This window comes from Anas platyrhynchos, chromosome 3, assembly GCF_047663525.1.
Source record: "Anas platyrhynchos isolate ZD024472 breed Pekin duck chromosome 3, IASCAAS_PekinDuck_T2T, whole genome shotgun sequence".
Classification (NCBI taxonomy): Eukaryota; Metazoa; Chordata; class Aves; order Anseriformes; family Anatidae; genus Anas; species Anas platyrhynchos.
The window spans coordinates 11,811,137-11,825,385 of record NC_092589.1 but is presented as its reverse complement, the minus strand read 5'-3'; the positions used below and the strand labels follow the sequence as shown (position 1 = coordinate 11,825,385).

At 44.5% G+C, this 14,249-nt stretch overlaps 1 long non-coding RNA gene across 1 annotated transcript in view; it reads right to left on the bottom strand.

The window, feature by feature from the left end:
- The window catches only part of LOC106018859 (uncharacterized), a 618,314-nt gene that overhangs the window by 489,315 nt on the left and 114,750 nt on the right, over positions 1–14,249 (bottom strand). The window contains exon 8 of the long non-coding RNA XR_011807997.1: positions 8,705–8,819. This is a non-coding gene — a long non-coding RNA (uncharacterized lncRNA). The remainder of the gene's footprint in view (positions 1–8,704; positions 8,820–14,249) is intronic.

The following is a 14,249-nucleotide window of genomic DNA, read 5'->3' as shown; positions in this document are numbered from 1 at the left end:
GCTGAAGACCTATTAAGGTCCCGTCCAGGCCGTACTCATTACTGGTCTGTAACTACCTAATGGTACTGCAAAATCCTGTACTTACAGTAATCTGCAGGCAGATTATTCAGGATGTTTGCATGAAGCATCTCCAGCTATTAACACTTCTCATCTCTTGCCAGAAAACGGGAAAGAAAAGAATTTCCTTACATACTTGGAAAGGGATAAGCCTCATCTTAAGTCAAGCCCTGCGTTCTGCCTCCTAAAGAAGAAAGTTGTTCGTTTTTCTTTTTTTTTTTTTTTCCTGTGAATGGGAAAGATTTTCTATCAGCTGGCTCAGGGAAGTATAACTAACCAGAAGTGATGGGATGAAACTGAGCACAGGAGGGCGGGGGGGAGAGATGGATATCTGGAAACATTTAGCAAAAGTAGGTATATTAGGCAGTGGAATAATCTCCCAAGGGAAATGGCTGAGCCCTATTGATCGAGTCTTTCTGAAATTACCTAGACAAAGGATGAAGAGAGAATTACAGCATGGTAGAGTCCCGCGTCTGCGAGGAGCAGAAGAGATGGTTTTTCAGTAAGCCTCTTCCACCTCTCATTTCCGTGGCCCCCTGTTTTGTGGAGTTCTCCATTGATGGAAGTGAGTTCTGCCTGACACTTTGTGGCTGGAGAGGTGCAGCCCCACAAAGACCCCGAGCTTCCTGACGAAGTGCTCTGGCAGCCTGAAAGACTGAGCACTCTCTCCGTCAGGTCACCAAAGAGGGGTACAGACTGCAAGGCAAAAAATGGATTTCACTGAGCAAGCACAATCTTTGCCACGAGGAAAGAGTCAAGAAGTTGAGACTGAGTTCAAAGAACAATGTGAAAGAATAATGTGTTTTCAAGTGCTTGTGTCCCCTTTGAGTGACTCAGTTGTTTATTACCAAGTATGGACTTTACTGCCCCATAAGAAAGGCTACAGGGGAATACAGAACTCAAAACCCATTAAAAAGGCTTATCAGATTGGAGCTTACCCTGAGGATCTGTGTAATTACAAAAACATTGCCATAAAACCCAACGAGGAGTAATAGAAAACTTAGATAAGCTGTAATGGCATAAAAGTTACAGGCTACATCCTTGACCCAAACAGATCAACACAGCTTTCTCCAGTCAGTGGAACCACGAGGATTTGTATCACTGAAAATCTGACCCTGGCTCGGGAGCCAATTCTGTCAGTGCAACAGCCTTCATGAGCTGAGCGTAATCAAAGCTGTCCTCAGCAGGCTTCTTAGTACTCCCTTAATAAAATGTATGTGTCTGCATGGATAAATAATAGTAAAACAGATAACAATTGCTCAAAACGAAGTTATGAATTCTGCTGTTTACTTTTTCGTGGGATGTGCAGTTCAAGATTTAAGCTCGATTATTTTATTTCTTCACAGTTACCTGTCAAGGCCTGGCACCAAATGCATAAGTATTTACACAAACCTTTGGGCCTGATTCAGTATGATTGCTCTCATTTTAGTTTTCACTGCTTTATGGCACTGAACAGCTTATTCTTGGTTAGTACTTCATACAGATGAACAAAGAAAAGATGGCAACAAACATCAAACGTCCTGGAGATGTACCCTAAACCTACCTTCCTTCCTAAATGGTGTTTGTCACGGCAAAATGAAAAAAAAAAAAAAAAAAAACAAACAACAACTTTCATGAAAGTTAGGATCACTGAATTATAGGAATAGCAGCACATTCAGGTGCACTAATTTTGTTCACAATTTCTCTAGAGACCCTTCAACAGGGAGGCAACTTCCAATACTTCCCGTTCCCTAAAATGGCATTTTCTAAAGCTAAGCGCCCTGCTCAGCCTTATGGCTATTTTTCACCCAGCCTTTCTGCTTCCCCTCCTGCATTCCCAATGTTTTGCATATGGCTACATCAAAGCTCAGCATAAATAAAAGTTAACGTCCAAAGAGCTATTACATCCTATAACAGCACGCTTGTAAAGCGCATGTAAATAAAAAGTGACCTTTTATTTAAAGCTTATGATTTCGGCTCTGCAGCTTAAAAATAAATACAAAAAGATTCTCAACCAAGCTGCATTGGAACAGAAACAAGTAGGAAAATGTACACAAGCAGGGCTGCAATTTCTGCAGACAGCCTCAGGCACGCACTAAGAGAGGACTGGCAGAGATCCGTGCGGGCAAGTTGCTGGGACAGACTTTCTCCTTCATCCTTCACCCCACTGACCGAACCAAAATCTGTTTCCTCCTTGCCTAGCAGGGAGCAGGGCTGGCCCACAGCTTTCCAGCAGCTGTAATAAAATTAGGCTTAGATTCACAAGTGTTACTGCAAAGCCTGGCGTACCTCCTTTGCTCAAGGCAGTTGTTTTAGTGCTTTAAATGACCATTCTCTGCTTGGAATTTGCCTCAAAGCTGTTGTGTTCCCCGGGGATAAGGGTGCTGCTTTTCCAAACACAGGGGCAGTTTGAGCAAAGCAAATTGTGAGGGACTCCCCAATTCTGTGTTTTGCAACTCAGCTCATTCTCTATCTGTCCACACCAATTACTCAAACTTTGGCCTTACCTGCCCCAAACTAATCTCAGTCACTCTCCACCATTTTTCAGATGTGTCTGGCACCAACCAAAAAGAAAAAATTACTCAAGAGGGGCTGCCAGCTCTAGGGAGGGTAAAAAACACAGCATTTTTGCGTAAACTTAGCTCTGCATTTAGCCCTTCTTAGATACATGAATCAGTCACTCTCTACATCACTGTCAAAACACCGCGTGCCACTGGCAGCTCCAGCCGTGGCCGCACCATTTTCAGACCTTTAGCAGAGCCCAGGCAAGCTGCACGCTCTACTGGACATCCCTGCCACAAATGTTTCTCCCCACGTTCTGTCCCCCTGCACATGGTAATGTTCTAATGATGTTAGTGCTTCCTTACCTTTCCCCTCGGGCAGATTTTCAGGGTCTGACAGATTTTCAGAGGTGTTCTGCGAGACCTGCTCAGAGGAAGGAGTGCACCCTATTCTTATCCTCGTCAAAGTATTAAGGTAGCAGCAGTGACATCTTTTGTAGGACATCCCCCATTAAGGTACTTCGTGTTCACATTTTCAGTGAAATGATCAGACAGCAAGTCCGCTATCAGCAGTATCTCCTCCTCAAGACTGCTGGTTGATTCCCCAGGTTAAAGTTAATGTAATTCTTTTGCTAATTAGAAGCCACAGCACATCAAGAAATAGACTAATGCGCTCCTGGTTCATAAAACACACAACAAATTCCTAAAGCACTGTGATGTAAAAAGGCAAGTCACAGAAAGCTGACGCAGATGAAAGCGAGGAGAGAAGCGAGTTTTCACTCAAGAATTTTCCTCAGAGAGGGAAAAACTGAATTTCACCGCACAGAGCGCAACGGCCGAAATCCACATCACCCTGCCGAGGAAAAGTAACGCAGCCACCTGGTAGATGGGGCACGAGGTCCCTGTGGTCCTGGACGTAGCTACAGAGCCCTCAGACTATCATCCCTTTCTAAAGGGAAGGAGCTCACCTATAGACATTCAAATGTTAGGAAATACTGGAGGAACTGCAACTCACAGAACTGACATCCTAGCTGTCAATACAACTTTGGAAGTAACCCCTGATATCCTGCTCTTCCTGCCAACGAGAGGAAGACAAAGAAGTGTCTATGCAGACCTGAGGCAGCCCAGGCTTACCAACACGGTGCAGGAAAGCTGCAGCAGAGCAGCAAGGCACCAGCGACACTCCTGCCTCTTCTGCCACAGCTCTCACTGCAGAACCTGACCCAGAGAAAAGAAGAGCCGCAAGCAGCAACGTGTGACATCCCAGGGGCACAGGGACCCATCCAGTGGGGAGAGGCGCTCTGTAAAACCTGCTAACGTGTAGCAGCAGAGCGTGCTGAAGGGATAAAGCCAGGGCTGTCTGGGGCATCGTGCTTCTGTTTTCTAATGGTTATGGATTCTGCAGAAATGCTCATGCTTGCACTAAAGGCCCTCTCAGCAATATTCTGCAGCCTGAATAACTCTTTATTTTCAATCGTTTAATTAGTTAACGAGGTTGGGGAGAAGTCCATCTTAGGGATCATTAGTTAAGTCTTCAAAACACGGAGATTGAAGACAATTACTGTCTGAGGGAGTAGCAGAACTTCCCCACTTGTTGGTCAAATGCATAATTACACCGAGCACAAGAGCTGCACCAGCATTTGTGGTCCTGTCCTGGACCAAGCAGGGTGCAAAAGTTCCTCAATTAAAGAAATGTTGAGGTGCACAGAACGTTTACCATTTTAAACTATATTATGCTCGGCTAAAAGACAAATTGAGACATTAATGTTGATTCTTCAAAGAATATTAATTAGGTGCTTCAGGCCTCTTATAAAGTTAGAGGCTGTCTCCTTCAAATCTTTAACTCCTACTGACTCTAATTAGGGCAATGTTTGCAACTTACTAAATTCCACTGAAATGGTGAGTCCTGCTCCTGAGAAGGAACAACTATTACAGACCATTGCCATTTTCTTGTTCCTGTACTACCAACAGCATCACGTGTATCCTTTTCATTTCCAGCACCACAGCTACAGGCCAAAATCGAGGGCGAACATTTTTCCAAGCCTGAATGACACGGAGTCCCTCCAGTAGGTAACAGTGCAAACTTATTAACAAGGAAAAGAGCCTGACAGTCATAAAGTAAGAGGAGATAAAGTCACCAGATCTACAGGGGAGAACAAAGATGAAAAGCATACTTGCTGGTGTAACGGACTGATACAGGGTCTGCCTCGCAATGATTTGGGGGTTCCTAAGGTAGACACAAATGTGAACATGGCACAGCAGAACCCATTTAGAAGGAAGACTGAAGAACTGCCAGAGCAGAATTGGTGAGCCTGTGGCTGTCATGTAGAAAATGAAGAGAGAGGCAGATGGCCAGCCTATCCCCGAGCAGCTGGTACCCTCCTGTCCCAGGGAGGTGGCGGTGTCACCGTTCCTGGGGGTGTTCAAGGCAAGGTTGGACATGGTGTGTAAGGACATGGCTTGGTGGGTGACACTGGTAGCAGGGTGATGGTTGGACCAGATATTGAAGGTCTTTTCCAGCCTTAATGATTCCATGTTACACTGATCAGAGGCTAGAGCCTGAGCTGGAAAACATCACATGGAATGTGTGGACCAAGGTAGATAAGGCTAAGCCTTCTGCCTGACACTATGGAGCTGGATCCACCAGATATGGAAGAACAGATGGAAATGGATCCACCTCAGCCAGAACATACCTGGGATGACTGTAGCACATCTTCATGCTCTGCCATCCAAGAGCACCAGCGGCATCGCAGGAGTGCTCGGAGAGCCCCCTACTCGTTGCTCAGGCTCCATCACAAGCATCAGCTTGGAGCCAACCAACACCACGGACACCACAGGCTTGCCTGTGAGATGTCCAGGCAATAAACAGCTCTTGCCAGTTCTCAGGGGTTGTGTGACTGCTTTTTTTTTTTTTTTTTTTGGGGGGGGGGGGGGAGGGTTGGGGGGAGGAGGGAGAGAATGGGCTAAAGTTGCACCAGGGGAGGTGCAGGGGAGGAAGAACTTCTTTACTGAAAGGGTTGTGAGGCATTGGAATAGGCTGCCCAGGGAAGTGGTTGAGTTACCATCCCTGAAGGTCTTTAAGAAACATTTAGATGTAGAGCTCAGTGATATTGTTTAGTGGAGGACTGGTTAGTGTTAGGTCAGAGGTTGGACTCTTCCAACCTGGGTGACTCTGTGATTGTTTGCGACTTGCCTCATCCAAATCCATGGAGTAGTTCCATAAGGGCTGTCAACACCATGCATAAGTGAGCAGATCCAATGAGTATGTTGTTTTCTCCTAATGACCCCAATCAGGCCGTCTCAGTAAAGGCATTGAACCACTATAATGCATGCAACATGCCTGAGTCAGGCATGATTTTAACAGTAGATGTTACATTGCTCTACTGGACATGACTTGGGTGAGAAAGTTCAGATCTAGTTAAGCTCAGTTGTATTATCAAGAGAGACTCAGCTATAATGGAAGTAAAAAGAAAAAAAAAGCTGTTTGCCATGTCTGTTGTCCACCAGGAGCAATTTATCCATTATGGCCGTATGGCCACATGTCCGTTTGGTGAAGAGGCACGGAAGGTAAGGCAGAGAGGTGAGTCAGTCTAAAACACAGATGTGAGGTATGTCTGTGTAGATGGTTACTTCATTCTCAGATCTGCGTAGAGTTTATGCCGCAGGCCAGGCTGTTTATACCTGTAGCACTTCAATTATTTTTATAAACTATTTATTGGCAGAAATTTAAATTAAAGTACAGATCTAAACCCCACTACAGGAAGAAATGGAGTGTTCCAAGAGAACAGTCACTGTAAGAGTTTAACATGAACCTGCAGTTTCTCTGAAGCAGCTAGTTTTAATAAAGCCTGTACTTCCATCAACGCACCCCACTGGTTTGCCTTTGCTACTATCAGCTACAGCCACTCAATAGTGTGTACAGAATCACGAAGCCACTTGGTACAGACTCACACAGGTAGGTCTCTTGAGAGGATTTACGTATGAGCCACATACTGTACAGAGGACAAAGCACAAAGCAGGAGTTAACCGATCTTTGCTACTGTAAGGACTGGGTAAGTAGGAGTGGTACTCAGCCAAAAACTCCAGTGAAAACACAATGAAACTCAGCTGGAAACAGACCCAAGAAAAAGAAGAAAGTGATTGGGGAAGAAAAATACTCACAGAGCAGTTTGAAAAAAGCATTGCTAACATCAGGGTTCTTAAACAGCAAAACTGTAATAAGACTCAACACCGGGATTTCATTCAATTTCTCATTTTCCCAAAACAGAGCCGATGGGGGAATTAGGCTTTTGTCTAAGCCAGAACACAGAACTATTGCAACGAAGGTCAAACAAAGAACCAACAACTGTTTGACACCTCTGGTTTCCTGAAGTGAGCTTAAAGAATAGACTTTTACATGAATTTCAACAGGCTACCTTTTCAAAGCCTCGCTCTTATTTTGCAACTTGAGCTCTACATCTCACCATGAGCCTCTCATCAAAAACTTGAAGATTTTCCAGCCTACCATTCACCCACTCCAACTAAGATGCATGCCACACAGAATTGAGGCAGGGTTTTAAACTTCGCAGGGAAAAACGTTTATAAAATAACATTTGTATTGACCTCCTTTTTGTCTCTTTCAGTTCTATTCTGCATAGCTTAGAGAGGCTCAAACTTCTCCCAACTTTCTTATCTCCTTACCTCCAACTGAGGCCCCTGCAGTTTCTCCATTCCAATTCCTGGATTTCCTTTCTGACCTGTGATGTCATTTCTTGTGCTACCAGTTCTTCCCAGAAAGCTGCTTCCTTAATAAAGTGACTAAGAGACACACCATTATGGTGCCAAAACAACAGTAAATTCAGTTTCTCAGGATTTGAATTGTTCCCCCTCGCCCTCCAGGTTTCAGGAACCTTTCAAGAAAATATCTCCATGCAGACAGTTAGCAGAGGAAACAGCAAAGTAGTAAAATGCCAGCTCATTATATTTGAGGGGATGAGAAGATGTAACAACTGTTACATTGCAGCAGTTTTCTTAGCATTATATTAGAAGTCTGGAGAAACAAAGGTGTTTCTTGAGTTTCCAACACCACCAGAAAAAACTCTCTGCAGTACTTACAGTAAGAGACAGGGTTGCTAAACCAAAACCAAGTTTATTTGGAGGCAAGATCAACCAGACCTGCTTACACTGAAGCATCCTTTGGTTACAAAGTTACTGAAGTAATCAGGCTATTTGTAAAGGGAATTCTCACTCAAAATTATAAATGGAAGTAAATTCAGCCCTTAAAGGTTTTTGGTTTTAATATGTGACTTTCTCTGTGATGCTTCATACCCTGGTTTTGTTCTCTGCATCAAAATATGATAATCAGAAAGATAAGTTGGCCTGAACAGGCTTCCACTTTGGTTTCAGAACATTTGCTAAACTTACCTTAAGTCAGAAGGCAGATTTTTTCCCCCTGCACTTCAACTGTCAGACCCAGTTCTCTTGAGAAGTTTTAATTACAATAGTTTTGTTCACTAATAACCATGGTTTTAAACAAACAAGACTTGATCTGTCCCCACAACTGAGCTGTGATTAAGTAGAACACACTTCATTTCCTATTACAGCAAACTGCATCACCCCAAGCACAGCACAGCAGAAACTGAATGACCTATTTAGCTGAAGTTTCAGGTAATCTATAATACAGAAACAGAAAAACCTGTTTACATTTTAACAACGTCATTATACTTTCAACAGCATTTGAGTCTGGGCATTTAGATCAGCACAGTGAGCTAATTAGGTAGTATGAGTAGCTACACCTACAGAGAAAATGTTACAGGATTTGGGATAAAACCTATTAAAATTACTGCCATCCTCCCAGAGTTTTCATTCAATTCTGGATGAAGTGTTTTGTCTTCCACAGAGCAAACCACAGATCTTTTACAAAACACATTTTTGCATTTTTCAGAAGACTATTTCTCCAACAAGCTGTCAGGTAGTGCTGCGTGAATCATTTATTTTCAATTTGGCAACTGAATGAAAAGTAAAGTAAAAAAAGAAAAACCCTTCAGTTCAGGCTGAATTGAATTTGAATGGATTTAACTTTTATCTCACTGAGCCAAGAAAACCAGACTTCCAAAAAACCCACACCATTTCACTTGACATTTCCAATGAAGAAATGAAAGCAGGGCATAAAGATGACCCAGACTCACCAGGGATGATTCTTCTTTTTGCAGCCCAGGGCAAGTAGACAGGAGGCACCAGGTTGGGGTCACAGCCTCACTTTCACACAGGGAGATTTCAGCCCATCTCTTGCTTCTCCTCCATCTGCATCATAATAAAACACAGAAAGGTAGCAACATTACTCTCACTGTCCTCAAACAATATTATTAATGACAATAGTATAACATCAAAATTTAAGCAGATCACAGAGAAGGACTTTTAGGTCTATATAGGACCTTTATGATCTATACAGCAGGCCCCTCTACACACCTACCCTCAGCACACCCTTCTCTCCCTTTAGTAAAGGGAATCTCCTGTTTTTAAATAGAGATGGAACTTCCCCAAGGAAGAGAGCCAGGCCAAATTAAAACTCCAGCACAGCACGAGCCTCCTGAGGGCACTAAGGGGCCTTAATTGCCCTGATGGGCCTCACTTGTGACTCGTAACCACTTCGCCCTGCTAGGGATGGACTGAGTGCATCTCTCCTGGCCCTGCCTCACTGCTGTGTCCCATCTCACTGGCAGCAGCTCCAGCTGAGTGCCATGGGGATGAGCCCCACAGCTTTCCCCCAGCCAAGCACCACGTGGAGTGACCCCACAGCTCCTCCCAGCCATGGGGCCTGCCCCACTGCTCCAGATCCTGCAGACCCTACAGGAGAATATGGCCCAGGATGGCGGAGAAAAGAGTGCTTGATGCTATCGTGGAAAATTAAGTTATCTCATGCCAGAAATTGGAGGGAAAAAAAAATGAAAGAAAAAAAAAAAACATGCTATTTTAAGTCTTCCACTCTGCAGAGATTATATTCAGCAAGGTGCCTCTCTACAATTTGATTAGAAAAGTTTAAAAGGTCGCAACAGACCGCAGAGTATTTGCAAACTGGAAACGAGCCGACTTTCGGAGCAAGGGCTAGAAATACCTTGTCGAAGCAGCCAGTCTTTCTTGCACCTAAGACATCAGAAACTATGGGCTGACGCATGGAGTTTTATGTCTGCAAAGCATTTTCTGAGCTAGCATAATTATATTTGAAGTTGCAGCATGATATAAACTGCTTTTAAGCCCCATAAAAAGCTTGTGGTGGTCTGCACAAGAAATCTCTCTAGTGCTATAAGCCAGGTATTAGTCAAGAAAAAATGTTTTGTTTTAACCTTTCCCATCGAATACTCAGAAATTTAATCAAAGTCACCCACTTTTTTCCATATGTGTTTTTAATGTCGAGGACACATCACATGTCACGGGAAAAAATTTGCTGTCACAAATTTCAACTCGTTCTGGTTAAGAGCTATTTCTCTGGGAACAAGGGCCCCAACAGTGCTGAAAAAATACCTAAATATAGCCACGTGCAAGAGTGAAATTTGCTCCTATTACTTCAGACTCCTGGGATCAAGACACCAGGTTAGTCATAAATGCTCTCTGACATGAAGTTTTCCAAAGACACCAAAGCTTTGACTAGTAAACTATAAATTTACAAAGACCAGAAAGCCCCAGCAAACACTGAATCCTTAGGTGAGTGGAGGCAACTCCTGTGATATCATTTTATTAGCTGACTACTTTACAGCTCAGTTAGCAATGAGCATCCAAATCGAAGCATCTCTGCATTGGAAGGGATTTTGTCAGTAACTGTGAGCAATGCAAAAAGAAATATAGATTACACCAAGCTAAGTATGATAAACCAAATTATTCCCAGCTTTGTTTGCAACCACATCATTCTGCAAATGTTCTTACTCAAAGACAGGAGACAATTTGCGAAGGTTTGTGTCATGACCTGGTGATCTGTTCAGCTTGAACACGAGATGCATGAACGATGAAGGCAAAACACACGAAGCAAAAATCCAGCCACAGAGGCAGTGAAAAGCTCTACAAAGCTTGCTCTTGTGGATGGACCGCACCTATTGCTGCACGTGTTTAGGTGCAAAGCCTGGAAGCCACTCTCTTTCTGCATCCTACCTGAGGCTTTCTATTTGGTGCCATCCTTGCTGCTGCCACAACGCACTGCTGGTGCCAACAAGCAGGACGTGCCAGGAAGCATTTCTAGAAAGAGAAGACTTCTCCCAGTCCCAGCCAGCCAAGCCAAACCCCTGTGCTGGGATGACCACAGCACTGCTTGTGCCCCCCAGCGCCCCACCACAGGCTGCTCCGCTTCATTTTGGGGAAAAGGCTTTCACCTGCAGGGGTAACGATGCTCCAGAGGAGCTGGAGGACAGCTATAGGAAGATCAGCCTGAGGTTCCTGCCACTGCAACTCTGTAAGCACCTTGCTTAGGACGTGCTCCAAGCCTTTGACAGCCAGCCACCGAATAAAGATACTATCTGACCAGCAGTGAGCAACCAGCTCGTTAGCTAATAGCCTGAGGGAATCCGAGGGCGTTTTATGCTCTAATACTCTGTTCATTAACTGTAGTAACAACCAATTTCAAGGTGATTATTGCTATTATAAGCTATGATCAATTTTTTAAACATGTTTCCATTTTTTTTCCCAGCCTAAAGCCGCAGCATTAGAGCTAGGGGAGCAGCTGTGTTGAGAATTAGACTTTTCCCCAGATTAATATCTGATTTTCCATCAAAGAGAATACAGGACACATTCTGTTAGGTTTCTAATTGTTTCTACCATAAACCTCCAGCACGCTGAAATATGATCTCTAATAATTTTTAGTTTGAACTTCCTATACATAATCCATCTGACTAGATGGTCCTCAGCAAAAGCCGTTAAAGCAATTTGTTTCACTTACGTAGAGGAATAAATCAGTGCTTAATTATCTGTGGTTTATTATTAACAGCACTGGTGAGCTGACCATATGCCATGACTTCATCTTTTCACACAGAAAAATGAGAATATACTGATTGTTTTTATTATGTCTTTCAACACCCAGTCAGCGTTCCAGTGAAATGAAGACGGAGAGTTGTGCAATGTTACTCAATGATAAATAACAGCACGCTGCGATTCTTTGCCCTTGCTTTTAGGATTCACCTTTATGTGCTCTATTAGTGGAAATACTTACTAGCGTCTTGTACAGCAGCAGAAGGCTGTTTCCAGGAGATGTATGGCATGGAGCGCAGCACTTCTCTTCGTGGGCCTTCAAATAGACTGGCTTCAAAACATGGCATGTGTTCAACTCCAGAATGCTTGAGACCCGGTATGGATTTAATGTAAAGGCCAGAGAGACACACCTTCCTGATTTTTCAGACTTAATTGAGTCCATGCTGCAAACCCTTATGAAGTCAGTGGAGTACCAAATAACACAGGTTTTGATCCGCTGCCAGGGCAGCCTTCGACTCTTTAGTAGACACAGCGGCAAAATAAAACTTTCTTGAAAACATTACGGATTGATGAACTGCTTTGGCACGAGTCCAGCTGCCCAGACTTTCCCTACTCCAGATAGACCCAAAATGAACCGAAGGTTCGTGGAGGCGCAGACCTCCGAACGAGGAAGGCAGGTAGGGCATAAACCCAACCCGGCCAACAGCAGGTGCTACACATGCGTTGCAACAGGAGCGGAGAGCCTTCAAGTTCAAAGCCAGCTAAGAAGTTGTTCCCTCCTGGGAACAGGAAAAGGCTAGCTTGCATCCGACACGCTTTTGGGAAAGGTGGGGATCCTTGAGGTCTTTGAACATGCAGATTGGAGCAGACGTTGCTCAAGTGCCAAAGAGACGCAAGGTGCCCATCAGCCAGCAGGGCCAAGGAAATCAGCAGGTTCTGGTGAAACACCCAGCCAGGAGTCCACCCCTTGGCCATCTGTGGTTTGGAGTCAGCCTCCCGAGCAGCACCTCCTGCCAGCTCCGCTCCAGGGGCTGTGAGATGCCGATGGACCATAAAGAGACCCTGATCATCAGTGGGCATTTCAGGGGGTCATGACCACCCAGAGGTTATGTCCTTTTTAGAGCACTACTTACCTAGGTCAAACTACAGATTGGGAAGGAAAACAAAAGCGCTGCGAATTCACTGGTTCATTTGTGGTGATGGAAAGGGATGGGGGTTCAATTCAGCACAGGAAAAGGAAGCTTCCTACCTGAATCTTTCTTCAAACCTTAGCACTAAATTAGAACATCCCCAGACATGGGGCAAGGCTGTGACAAATCCTATAGCTTTGGGAAAAAAAATCCTTCCATGCATGCATTTTCTGGCTGTTTGTTCCCTTCAAAACCGGTTGCACCTTCCAAACAAATCTCACATTTACCAACTCCCAACATGGAGAGGAATGGGAACCACATCTCTTCTCTTCTAACACTTTCAGGCTCCCCATCCCACAGTGTCCCCATTGTGGCAGTGGCGAGCAACAAATTGCCGTTCCTGCAACGTGATGGGGGTGGGAGACAGGCAGGGCATTTCCACTCTCCTCCCTGCTTTTCCCCCCTCAGATCAGGCACATTCTAGTTCTTCTCAACCTCAGCACAACAAAATTTAAATCAGCCCCCGCAGCCAAGAAGCCCTGAACCAGACCCCTTAAATCAGTGTCCTAATCAGGATGCAGATGAACAGCCATGTGCATCGCCATCTATAATCTCCGTACCTCCAGCCTGTTTGCTGTCACAAGTCATTCGTTTGAGGCTTCTGTGGAGCCTTAAAGAACCATTTGCAACTTGTTTTGTTGCTTTTTTCCCCTTAATTGGCTCTGGATAAACTCTCAGCTGCCTGGGCAACTCCAGTCTTATGACAAGGGGAGGAACACGTTAGCCTTGCCTCTGGCACGGCTTGATTTTCAGAGAGGAAGGCAAGAGGCTGCACAAACCCATGGCGTGAGTAGCAACAGGCCTGGCTTTGCAGGAGCCCAGTAAATCTTTAGTTCTTTTCAGATTGTTGAAGAGCTTTCACCTGAAGGAAAGGCACAACCCAACACTTGTGAGAAGTAATCTGAACAGTGTAGCTCATCCACAGAGCTCAAAGGGCGACATGAGTGGAAATGGAATTCAGTACACCAAGGCACGATCCCGTAGGAGGCACTGCAAACATGGGTAGGCTGAACAAGAAAATCAGACAGGATCATCACATGGCTCACATCAAGACATTTCAGCTCCAGAAGAGCAAGCTGGTACGCTGACCCTGCGGAGCATGTCAACATGTGCACATGTTTAAGCAACGGCACGCTGCAGTGGCAGTGTAAGGGAGACGCCAGGTTACATGGAGGCCACTCACAGCACGAATACTCCCAAGCGCTTTGCTGGATCCAAGCCTGAGATGCCTGGCCCTCAGTACCTGATCTAACTATCTTTCCTCTCTGCACAGGCATTACGAATGAGATCTAGAGGTAGGATTTGTTCAGTAAATGGGAACAGGACCTACATGTGACACAAAGAGCTATTAACCCAGCATCAGGTAATAAAATCGGCCTGTTTCCCTGTTTCTTTTCTTTTTTTTTAAGTATCAACCAAATGGAAAGGAAAAGGTTGTTTCTTCCAAAAACCATCCGCTACCCATTTTTATCAAATATTTTGCTGATCTCTTAATCATCACATTCATCAGTTGCTGGATTTCATCTCATTTTCCATGGCTCTTGGCACCCGTGTGTGGTACTACCGATTCATGGCAGCGGCATGTTCATCT